Source organism: Carcharodon carcharias, chromosome 2 (assembly GCF_017639515.1).
Source record: "Carcharodon carcharias isolate sCarCar2 chromosome 2, sCarCar2.pri, whole genome shotgun sequence".
Lineage (NCBI taxonomy): Eukaryota > Metazoa > Chordata > Chondrichthyes > Lamniformes > Lamnidae > Carcharodon > Carcharodon carcharias.
The window spans coordinates 100,400,304-100,413,409 of record NC_054468.1 but is presented as its reverse complement, the minus strand read 5'-3'; positions in this window follow the sequence as shown (position 1 = coordinate 100,413,409).

Sequence of the window (13,106 nt, the reverse complement as noted above, 5' to 3'; positions counted from 1 at the left end):
ATCCCTGGGGAATTCCAATACAAACCTTCCTCCAGCCCAAAAAATATCCATTGACATTACTCTCTGCTTTCTATTTTTCAACTAATTTTGTATCCACGTTGCTACTGTCCCTTTTATTCCATGAGCAATAACTTTTCTCACAAGTCTGTGGTATGGCACATTATCAAATGTCTTTTGAAAGTCCATGTATACCACATCAACACCATTACCATCATTGACATTTTCTGTTACCTCTTCAAAAAACTCCAGGAAGTTAGTTAAACATGATTTCCTCTTTAGAAATCCATGCTGGCTCTTCCTTATCAACTAATATTTTTCCATGTGACCACTAATTCAATCCCAAATACTTTTTCTAGAATCTTGCTTCTAGAATCTGGTCTGTATTTGCTGTGCTTATACTTACAACCCTTTTTGAACAAGGGCGTAGTGTTTGCAATTCTCCAGTCGTCTGGCTCCACCCCGAATCTAGGGAAGATTGAAATTTCTACTCTCACTTCCTTCAATATCCTTGGATGCATCTCATCCAGTTCCGATGCCTTATCAACTTTAAGTACTGACAGTCTATTCAATACTTCGTCCTTGTCAATTTTGAACCCTTCTCGTGACAGAGTTTCCTTGTCTGTCACCTTGGCTTGGGTAGCATCTACCTCCTTGGTAAAGATGGATGCAAAGTATTGATTTATGACCTCAGTCATGGCTGAAGAAGAGACAAAAAGTGAATTGTATAAAAATGAAATGGTTGCTGCAACAATGAACACACAGCTATAGTCTGTGATGAGTTGGGAGGTTGGTGGTTTTGTAGAGCCACTTAAGAAATTCAAACAAAAGTGCAGACTGACGTTCAGTAGCTTTCTAAAAGGCACTTAGTGCAGAGGATAGGATCCTTATGTGGGCAGGAGGGAAGAGGATAAATGTGTTCACTAGCTGGTTGATGAGCAGACATCCACAGCCAAAGTCAAATCATTAGATCTACAAACATGAATTTCACCTGAGGCATGAATCAGGTGAACCTGTAAACAATTTCCAAACAAGATTGAAAAATGCTGCCAGAAAATATAAATTTAAAGGCGCAAATGAAAGACTACTGGATCAGCTTATTTGGGGCTCTGATTTAGAAAAAGCTTTAATTGTAAAGGACAAACTTGCAATACCACAGGCTGTGGACACCACCAGAGCCATGAGTAGACAGATGAAAACACTGCCCACCCAAATGGCTGGCTCTTAATTAAGTCAAGGGAAAAGGCAGCAGTGTTGATGCAATGAAACAGCAACAAAAGTATACAGGCCAGACAAAGAGAAAATGTGCAGGAGCTGTGGATGACCACATGAGCTCACAGAGAGAAGGAAATGTCCTGCATATGGATCAAACTGCGGAGCTTGCGGAAAGCCCAATTACTGGGAAATTACGTGCAGAACAAGAAAACAAGATGATAAAGGAGTTATCATAATCAGAGTAACACGGTGAATGAGAAAGAAAAGCAACCAAATCATCCATATCCTGGAACATGACAATGAATTTGAAAACACAATAGACATAGGAACCATATAATTGCATGAAATGGCTGAATGTGACAGTTCCCAGAGAAAAGAAATTCACACAACCATTCAGATCTGGAGGAAGGTGAGAAATAAGCCCACAGCCATAAATTTGATACTGAAGTTTGAGACTGAAGCGCAGAGTAATGGAGCCTCAGACTTTACCAGAAGATCTTACCTGAAAGAAAATGGTTACCCCAGTTTAGAGTGTTCTAAAGCTGAGCAACGTCATGCTAACAGTCTATAGGGAACTGAGATTTAGTAGCTAGGAACACCCCATATCAGAGGCAGACTCAAATGCAAAGATGTTAACTGCATGTTCTATGTCACTGAAAAAGGTGATCCTGTTTATCTGGGGTTGAGCGATGCAAAGAGCTGCAGATTATTGCAGTAAACCATGAGGTGGAGCAGCTGTCACTGAGGGTTGAAGGTAGTACATCCATTGCAAAGCACCCTCCATTTAGAACCAAGAAAGATCTGGTACAGATGTACCCAGAGTGTTTCGACAAGACGGTTTGATACTTTGAAGATTTTGATTATCACATCTCTATTGATTCAGTGATGAAAACAATGATTCGTCCTCTATGTAAAGAGCCAATAGAAGCCAAAGGAAAGCCTGAAAGAGTGCTCCAAGAGATGGAAAAAAAGGAGATCGTCAGAGTCACTGAGACTACAGATTGGGTAAAGATGGATAGCTAAGAATTTGCCTGGATCGCAAAGATCTTAATCAAGCAAGAAAGAGAGATCACTACCCCATTCCCACACTGGCAGAGATCATGCCAGCGATGGGAGGGGTAAAAGTTTTCAGCAAGATCAATGCCAGAAATGGCTACTGGGATGTGAAACTAGACAAGGAATCTTCACTGTTGACAACATTCAACACACCCTTTGGCCAGTACAAATTCCTGCATCTACCTTTTGGCCTTAAAGAGAGCTAGGTTGTGTTCCAGCAGAAAGTAGATGAGACATACAGAGGACGTAAAAAGCACTCGGCATAGCTGACGATATCCTGATCTATGGTGTAGATGGAAAAGACCAAGACTGCCATCTATATGAATCCATGGAGAGAACCAGGAAATTTGGGATCAAGCTAAATGCAGACAAATGCATTGTGAAGGTGACAGAATGCCAGATCTTTGGAATGGTGTATATACCTAACAGAGTCAAGCTAAGTCCTGCAGAGATCACAGCCATCTCTGAGATGGAAGCTCCAATGGAGAAAAAAAAGCTAAGAAGTTTCCTTGGTTTGATCCAGTGCATGAATATTTTCGTACCTCACATGTCAGGACACACAGCAAACTTACACAAGCTGATGAGAGATGTTGAGTACCAGCGGTCAGTCACACATGAAGAGTTTCAACAAACTCAAAGAAGTAGTATGCAAGGAGGTAAGTCTGTCATATGACAACAGAAACCTGTCACTCTGCAAGCGGATGCTTCAACAAAAGAACTGGGAGCAGCCCTGGTACAAGAGAGAAAGCCGATAGCATTCACACCCAAAGTGCTAATGTTAGCTGAGACCATGTATACCAACATAAAGAGAGAGCTTTTGGCAATCATGTACGGATGTGAGACATTCCGTAAGTATCTCTATGGGAGAAAATTCATAGTGGAAAGTGATCATCATCCACTGGAGCAGATCTACATGAAAAAATCTATGTAGAGCAACAGCAAGGCTGCAATGGTCACTCATGAGGCTTTGGAGTTACTATTTCAGTTTGACATACAAGAGATGGTGCAAGCAGATTCTATCTCTTGGTTGTCAGCATAGGAGAAACGCAAGATGACTCTGCCTGATAATAGTATGATTTTGTAAATGTCCTGCTACTACCTCCTTAATAAGGGATTCCAACATTTTCCCAATGACAGATTTTAGTCTAACTGGCCTATAGTTTCCTGCTTTCTGTCTCCCTCAATTTGTGAACAGAGGTGGTACATTTGTGGCTTTCAAGAATCTTGGGAATTTTGGAAGGTTACATCCAATGCATCCACTATCTCTGCAGTCAAGAGGCTAGGATGCAGGCCATCTAGTCCAGGGGACTTGCCAGCCCTTAATCCCATTTATCTACTGAGAAGTTTTTTTTCTCTATTGATAGTAATTGTTTTAATTTCCTCCCTCCCTTTTGCCCCTTGATTTTCTACTATTCTTGAGATTATTTTTGTATCTTCTACAGTGAAGACAGATTAAAAATATTTATTAAAAATCTCTGTCATTTCTATGCTTCCAATAATTAATTCCCCAGTCTCACCCTCTAAACAACTAGCATTTACTTGAGCTACTCTCTTCCTTTTGTTGAAGCTCTTACTGTTTGTTTTTTTATATTTCCTACTGGTTTATACTCAAATCCTAATTTCTTCCTCTTTATTAGTTTTTTAGTCACCCTTTGCTGGTTCTAAAATCTTCTGGCCTACCACTAATCTTCACAGCATTGCACATCTTTTTACTCAACTTGATAATATGTTTAACTTCCTTAGTATTGGACCGGGCATCTTTCTCATACAGTTTGTCTTTCCTTTTCAAATGAAATACATCTTTGTTGAGCGTTATGAAATTTCTCCTTAAATGTCTACCAATGCTTATCTTCCCCCTTACCTTTTAACCTATAAAATTTCCAGTCCACTATCACCAACTCTATCTTCATACCTTTGAAATTGTCTTTATTTAAGTTTAAGGCATTAATATTAGACCCAAGTTTCTCACCCTTAAACTGAATGTGATCTTGCAACAATAGGAAAATACTATGGATGCTGTAAAAACTCAGAAGGTGTGGCAGTATCTGTGGAGAGAGAAACAGAGTTAATGTTTTAAGGCCAAGATTCTTTGAAACAGAACAATAGGGAGACCAAATGAATGGTCAATTTGTGGAACACATCCACTCAGTCCACAAGCATAACCCTGACCTCCCGGTTGCTTGCCATTTCAATTCACCATCTTGCTCCCATGCTCACATTTCTGTCCTCAGCCTGCTACAATGCTCGAGGGAAGCACTTCATCTTCTGATTATGCACTTTACACCTTCGGTACTCAACATTGAGTTCAACAACTTTAGACCATGAATTTTGTCCTCCATTTTGTTTTTTTTTGCTAGTTCTGATAAGGAATTATATTGGACTTGAAATATTAACTCTGTTTCTTTCTCCACAGATGCTGCCAGGCCCGCTGAGTTTTTCCAGCATTTTCTGTTTTTGTTATGATTACTCTTGTCTGGAGGATCATTTACTCTGAGGTCATTAACTAATCTTGTCTCATTACACATTACCAAGTCTAAAACAGCCTGTTCCCTGGTTGGCTCTAGAATATATTGGAGAAACTGCCCCAAGTACTCATCATCATCCTGATGAGTTTGGGATGAACCCTTCCTGAAAGCTACCTTTGCCAATTTGATTTGTTGAATCTATATGAATCCTGCCCCCACATTCCCCCCCTTCCCCCTGTACAACTAAGCCACCCAGGATGCCATGCACTTGGATCTGGTTGCACTCCCCAGAGGAACCATCACTTTCACCAGTATTTAGAACTAACCAGTGATTAGAGAGCAGGATGCCCTCAGGAGATAACTGCGTTCCCTGCCTGGACCTCCTTATCTACCTGGTAGTCACCCATTCCCTATGCACACTGTACGGTGAGGCCTCCAAAAACCTGTTATCCATGTAGCTCTCAGCCCATGGATGCACCCCAGTGACTCCTGCTGTTCAAGCTCTGAAACTTAGAGCTGGGGCTCCTCTACCTGACAACGCTTTCTGCACATCTGGTTGTCCAGAACACAAAAGGCATTCTGGAGCTTTCACATGATATAGGATGTGCATTCAACAGTATTGAGGTGCACTGTCACGCCTCTATTTATTGGACAAGTAGCTAAACTTACCAGAAATAAATTTAAGATTAAATTAGTTTAACTAGTTTAAATTACAGGTAGATTAAATTAAAATAAATATTTACCCATAACTTACTCCTGCATCCGCCCTTGTTGATTGACATTCTCTCCCTGTTCATTCGCTGTAATGTTACTTTAGCAAATTCCCTCGTTGTTTGTTTTTTGCTGTCTGCCATTTCTACTGCCATCACTCTGTTTAAATGTCAGGCTGTTCCCTTTATTCACAAGCTATAGTACATTCTCCAGCTTCTCAGCCCTCTTTGTAATAATGTTTCGCCTGCTGTCTGTAAGTGCATTGAAGTGCGAAATCTGCTGGCCAATCAGTGCTAAGCACATTCCTGCTACAATACATGCTCAGGGAAGGAGAATTGCTAGACAAAATGAGATGACCTTTAAAACAGTACTTGAAGCCTCTTCAGAAAAGTTGAGAGCTGCTGCAAACACAAATTATGATTCATTGCATTGTGAGGCCAAGGGGGCCAATAGAGATAAAAACAAAAAACTGCGGATGCTGGAAATCCAAAACAAAAACAGAATTACCTGGAAAAACTCAGCAGGTCTGGCAGCATCGGCGGAGAAGAAAAGAGTTGACGTTTCGAGTCCTCATGACCCTTCAACAGAACTATGATAGAGCCCACTCTGAGTTCCACTAGAATACTCAGTGATAATCCAATGTGGGTCAGAACCCTCTATAGAGAGTTGAAACAAAATCATTGGGTTGTATTCATCTGCAAGGACGGGCAATTACACAAGAAAATCCTGAATCAACTTCCCATTGGCTAAAATCAGCTTTTAATCTCCCCTCGCCCAAAGTCATTGAGCATGATTATCACATTGCTGTTTGTGAGAGCTTGCCGTGTGCAAGTTGGCTGCAGTGTTTCTGTCATTATAACAGTGAGTACATTTCAAAAGCACTTCGTTGACTGTAAAGTACTTTGTAATATCCTGAGGTTTGAAAGACAATATAGGAATGCAAGTTATTTCTCTGTTTTGGTTTTATTGATAGTATTTTACTGTTCAAGGAGCAGTCTCAGGCCTGGAGGAAGCTCCAAACTGTGATGACATGTAGGAACAAGGAGCTGCCTGAGAGGAGTCTTACTGATATTGTTGGCCCTTAGTTTGATGTTGCTTAACCCATCATTAATGAAGTAATTGAATAGAATGGGTTCCCATAGGCAAAGCTGTGTCACTTCTTCTTTATGAAAAATGAGTTCATTGAGTATGATTTAGCGAGGGGAATGAGTATTGTCCATGACTGATGTCTATCTGCTGGTAGAATTAAGCAGAGTCCATTTCTTCCCTCCAGTGGACTGGTTAACTAAGACATTCTGCTGACATTGATAAATTCTCCCATGGGAGAGGGGGTATGTTGCAAGAAGAGTAAATGGCTGCAGAGAAAGAGAGTTCTGACCCACATTGGATTATCACTGAGTATTCTGGTGGAACTCAGAGTGGGCTCAGAGTGGGTGTCTTTGCCTAACACAGGACACTGGATGAAGGAGTTAGTAACAGGTGAACGTGGCATGAGGCATTGAACTAATGGATCAGTGACTCTCTCCTTAGATGGATAGCTTGAAGAACCAAATTAAAGGTCACCATTATCAACGAGATATTCTATGATAGAGTCACAGCATCTTAGACCTCAAATGGAAGTCATTCATGCTAATTGTGCCCATACCAGCTCTTTGAAAGAGATATCCAATTTGTTCCACTGCCCAGCTCTTCCCCACACCAAGTTGATGGAACATGTCCTAAGCTGTCCTATGTTCTATAAATGCTAAGTAACTGACTCTTTGAGGTCAACTGAACCAATCTGCTTGCGAGAAACTGACAGGATTAGACCAGACACCCATTTTACACCCCACCAGATTCTGTTTTATGTTGACTTCAATAGGTACAGTGTAAAACATACTGCTGACCTGACCAGTCAGCTTGTTACAGAAGAATTTTGGTAAAAATCATTCTCTTGGGTTGACTGCCTTTGGGAGACATTACCTGGAAGCTGAGAGTGAGAACAGGCACGTTGCTAAGTATAAAACATTGACTACAGTGTTTCAAATAATAAATGCATTTGATCACAAACAACTATTTCCTCTGGCAGGGTAATCCTGAACAAGCAGGGCACAATCTTAAAATTTGAACTGTCATTTAGAAATGATGTCAAGAGGCACTTTTTCACATCAAGGATAGTGGAACTCTGGAACTCTCTCCCACCAAAGGCTGTGGATAATGGGTCAGTTGGAGCTGTCAAAACAGAGATTGATGGATTTTTGTTGGCAAGGGTATTCAAGGTTATGGAGAAAAGGCAGGTTAATAGAGTTAAGATACAAATCAGTCATGAATGGTGGAACAGGCTCAAAGTGCTGAATGGTCATCTGTTGTTGTGACCTTTGGTTTCAGAGAAACGAGTGGCTACTGCAGGAGCCCTGTGTGTCCATCTGGTGGAGTTCCTGTGGTCATGTTGCATGCTCTGAGACACTATGATACATGTAGGGGGTTATATAAATATTAGACGGAGTTAGATTCCTGACTATAAGTGCACTCCAGTGTAATCTATACAATCTCTAAATGCTTTATCCTACAGTATCTGTAGTGGTATTGTATAATGACCACCATATACACAACACAGACACTGAGGGATGAGCCATTTTGGTCAGTACCAGGGGATTGTGTTTTCCCCTAATGTTAGCAGTGCTGCAGATGCCTACTCCCTGATCTATCTATCAGTACGACAGATAAATTCCCTCTGGTTCTCTCTATTTATTACCTGACTATGAGTAATTCTGTCTCAGGGGAGAGTTGAAGAAGAGTCCAGCTCCTGTTCTATGCTATCACAGCTGGCTGATTGTGACAGTTGGCACAGTTAGCTTTGTGCTGCAGCTGGCAAAGTTGACACAGTTTGTGTATCTGGCATGGCTGGTACAGCTGGCAGATATGAAAATAATAAACATGGACTAAATCTGGCACTTCTTGATAGATGCAGGCGACTTATACACTTGGTGGAATGTGATTTTCATTTCTCTGATTATTACGTCTTCCTCTTATTCACACAAACACACAACCTTGCATTGGGAGGACACCTTTTAGCCGTAATTTTTTCCATGCAAGCTGTTCTTTGCTACTTAACTCCCAGCTTCATTAGGTTATTGTCTCATACTATCCCTACACAAGACTGGTAGACAACAGCACTTTGTACTTAGATGCTGCATTTACTGTAGTAAAATTTACAGGAGAGCCACTGCAAGTGTTAGAGACCTCCCATCGATGCCCACCTTACTGCCCTAAGGTCACAAGGCCCAATTTCGATTAGGCAACGGACCTACTCTTTCAAGTTCAGGGTTTAGGGTGGCCAGATATCCAGGTTTGTACCGAACAGTATGTTTTTAGCATAGGACTGGAGGTTACACTCCCCCAGGGGGGCATGTAAAATCCTATAGGTGCCTAACCTGCTGCCTGTCAGCCTGCTTCTGCCCCCATTGCAATTATATATGCAGCATGGGAGTCTTAAATGGTGAACAAGGGCTTCATCTTGCTGCCACCAGTATTTTACCCATGGTAGGATGAGACCCACACCATGTGTGAAGCCTGGCAGCTGAAGCTGCACATGTTAGTGGCAGGCAAGGTGGGGGGAACATCCTTTACTGGGCCTATTGGCTCATCGGTAGCTCCGCCCTCAAGTTCATCCCCCTCTTCACACTCCATCGAAGTCTGTCATCCCTGGGCCCACCCATCAAAGTCTGTTATCCCTGGGCCCACACCCACCCACCCCCACTGCCTTGACAAGGCCTACCAATGATAAGCCACCACCCCCCCTCTAGAACCTTGCCAGCAGCTCCTGGCGCCTCGATGGCTGGGACTGGTTGCAGTACCAGCAGTGGCCACCACTCCTTGTGGCACTGGTGGGACCAGAGAGCTGCCAACCATTTGATTGGCTGGAAGCTCTTTGAGGTGGGATTTGATCTTCAGATTGGGGCGGAACTCTCACCTCCAGCCACTTAACATTCTTCATAGCTTTTAATAGTTGTAGGGAAGCCACTGGGAGTGGGGTCGGCACCACGCCCCCGAATTTTTCAGGGGGGTGGAGTTGGAGGGGAGGTGAACATGGCACCCCATTAAATCCAGCCTTTGGTCTACTTACTGTCAGTAAAGCACCGGCAGTGTCCTGGGTTTCTCACTTTTCCCTCAATCCAATGGGGATGCAAGAGTCAGGTATGTCTTCATACATTTTTATTCTTTTTTTACCCAACACCCGCCATCGTTTGTGGTCTTTTGTGATGGTGTCATTCCCGTGTGTAAAGAGTCACAGAGCTGTCTGTGTTTTGTGGCCTCCAGCACTGGCCACTTACCATGTTACATTCCCAGAGCTCAACCTGGAGTTTTGCAACTTCAATGCCACTCAATCGTCAAAAATACAGTATTGTTTCAATAGTTTGGCGAAGGACCTTGAAAGGGAACTTGGAGCTTGCATGGATTCAAATCTCACCACAGGCAGCTGGTGGCATTTAAATTCATGTAAATAATTTTAAAATCTAAATCCGGGATGGTCTCAGTATTGGTGACCATGAAACTATCATCGATTGCTGTAAAAACCCACCTGGTTCACTGATATCCTTGATGGAAGGAAATCTGCCATCCTTACCTGGTCTGGCCTACATGCGACTCCAGACCCACAGCAATGTGGTTGACTCTTAACTGCTCTCAAGAGCAATTAGGGATGGGCTGGGCTTGCCAATGATGACCACATCCCATGAAGGAATATAAAATAAAAAAAATACACCAATACAGCTGTGCTATCCTACACCCAGCAGCAAGGCAAATCTTAAACTAAAAGCAGAAACTAAAGGTTTACTTGCAGTACCATCTCTGCTACTAGAATCACTCACATGCCTGATTCATGGAGCTGATGTCCCCAATCATTGCTGCTAAAATGTCCCCTGTGACACTCAGCTGTGACTAGTTAGGCAGTGACTGAGACTTTTAAATCCAACTCCAGAAAGTTCTCTTAAAGAAAGAGAGACTTGCATTTCTATAAAACGCCTTCTCAGGGCATCTGAAATGTAGCATTTTTAAATGTCATCACTGCAGGAAATACAACAGCCAATTTGCTCAAGGCAAGTTCCTATAAAAAGCAATGAGGTATTGACCAGATAACCTGGTTATAGTGACAAAACAGAAAATGCTGGGAATGCTCAACAGGTCAGGCAGTATCTGTGGGGAGAGAAACAGAGTTATGCTGCAGGTCACTTGTCAGAACTTACCGTTTTTATTTCAGATTTCCAACATCTGAATTATCTTGATGTTGAATTAGTCTTTTTGGTGACATTGGTTCAGGGAAGAATATTGGCCAGGATGCCAGGGATAACCTCCTAACTGCTGATCAAAACACTGCTGTGGGATCTTTTACATCCTTGTAAGTGGGCAGATGGGCAGATTTAATTTAATTTAATATCTAATCTGAAAAATGGAATATTGACAGTGTAGCATAACTGCAAAACTGTGCTAGAGTGTCAGCCTAGATCATACGCTCATCTCCCTGGAATGGAACTTCAATGCACACCTTCTGACTCAGAAGCAACAGTGCTACCAACCGAGCCACAGCTGGCACCTAAAAATGAATCTTATGATTGGAAAGAGCCAAATAAAGACATTAGAGTAATTTATTCAGAAAAGGTGCCTTTGGTTGAGCACAGTTATGGAAAGGTTAGTGCAGCATGAGCCTGAATCACTGCTGTTCACAGTTGCAGGGGGCAAGCTCCACACAGGAGAGACCATTTGCAAAATGACCCTGCTGGATCTACCACATATTTTGTATATTGCATTGTTCATCCAGTAACATTAACCTCAAAGTATCCATTTCCCCTGGTGGTTAGGTTTTAATACTGTGCCACCCAGAAGGGGAAACCAGTTCAAAATTTTCAAATCCCAGTCAAAATCAATAATGCTGGGATTGCATTTTAAGGTATGCAACTCCAGGTTGGACAAGACAGGAGAGACGGCGGCGTTGTGGTTTTGTCACTTGACTGGGTCTGTGGTAGATTGTGAGGGAACCAATAAGAGGGAAAAACATATTCAATTTCATCCTCACCAACCTGCCTGCCACAGATGCATTTGTCCGTGCCAATAGCGGTAGAAATGACCACCGCACAGTCATTATGGAGACGGAGCCTGGTCTTCACATTGAGGATACCCTCTGTTGTGTTGTGTGGCACTATCACCGTGCTAAATGGGATTTCGAACAGATCTAGCAATTCAAAATTGGGCATCTGTGAGGAGCTGTGGACCATCAGCAGCGGCAGAGATATGTTCAACCATAATCTGTAATCTCCGGGCCTGGCATATCCCCTATTCTAATCCAGAGACCCAGGGTATTGCTCTGGATACCAGGGTTCGAATCCCACCATGCCAGATGGTGGAATTTGAATTCAATCAAAATCTGGAATTAAAATTCAAATGATGACCATTAAACCATTGTTGATAATCATAAAAACCCCATCTGGTTCACTAATGCCTTTTAGGGAAGGAAATCTGTCACTCTGACCTAACCTGGCCTACATTTGACTCCAGACCCACAAGAAAGTTGTTGATTCTTAACTGCCCTAGCAAGCCACTTAGTTGTATCAAGCCCCGACTAAGTCTAAAAGGAATGAAACCGGATGAATCACCCAACATCGACCTAGGCACTGGAAAAGACAATGGCAAACTCAGCCCTGCAAAGTCCTCCTTTCTGACATCTGGGGGCTTGTGCCAAATTGGTACAGACTAGTCAAGCAAAAGCCTAACACAGTCATACTCACCAAATCAGACCTTACAGATAATGTCTCAGACACCACCATCACCATCCCTGGGTATGTCCTGTCCCATCGGCAGTACAGACCCAGCAGAGGTGGTGGCACTGTGGTATATAATCATGAGGGAGGTGCCCTGGGAGTCCTCAACATTGACTCCGTTCCACATTAAGTCTCATGACATCAGGTCAAACATGGGCAAGGAAAACTCCTGCTGATTACCACGTACTGCCCTCCTTCAGCTGATGAATCAGTGCTCCTCAATGTTGAACACCACTTGGAGGAAGCACTGAGGGTGGCAAGGGTGTACAATGTACTCTGAGTGGGGGACTTCAATGTCCATCACCAAGAGTGGCTCAGTAGCACCACTACTGACCAAGCTGGCTGAGTCCTAAAGGACATAGCTGCTAGACTGGGTCTGTGGCAGGTGGTGAGAGAACCAACAAGAGGGAAAAAACTACTTGACCTCATCCTCCCCAACCTACCTGCTGCAGATGCATCTGTTCATTACAATATCAGTAGGAGTAACCACCACACAACCGTTGTGAAGATGAAATCCAATCTTCACATTGAGAATACCCTAAATGGGATAGATTTCAAACAGATCTAGCAACTCAAGGTTGGACATTCATGAGGTTCTGTGGACCATCAGCAGCAGCAGAATTGCACTCAACCACAATCTGTAACCTCGTGGCTCGGCATATCACCCATCCCACCATTAAAGCAGAACCAGGGTATCAATGAAGAATACAGGAGGACATGCCAGGAGCAGCACCAGGCATACCTAATAATGACATGTCAACCTGGTGAAGCTACAACACAGGGCTACTTGCATACTAAACAGTGTGAGCAGCAAGTGATATATAATCGATTCCATGACAAACAGATCAGACCTAAGCTCTGCAGTCCT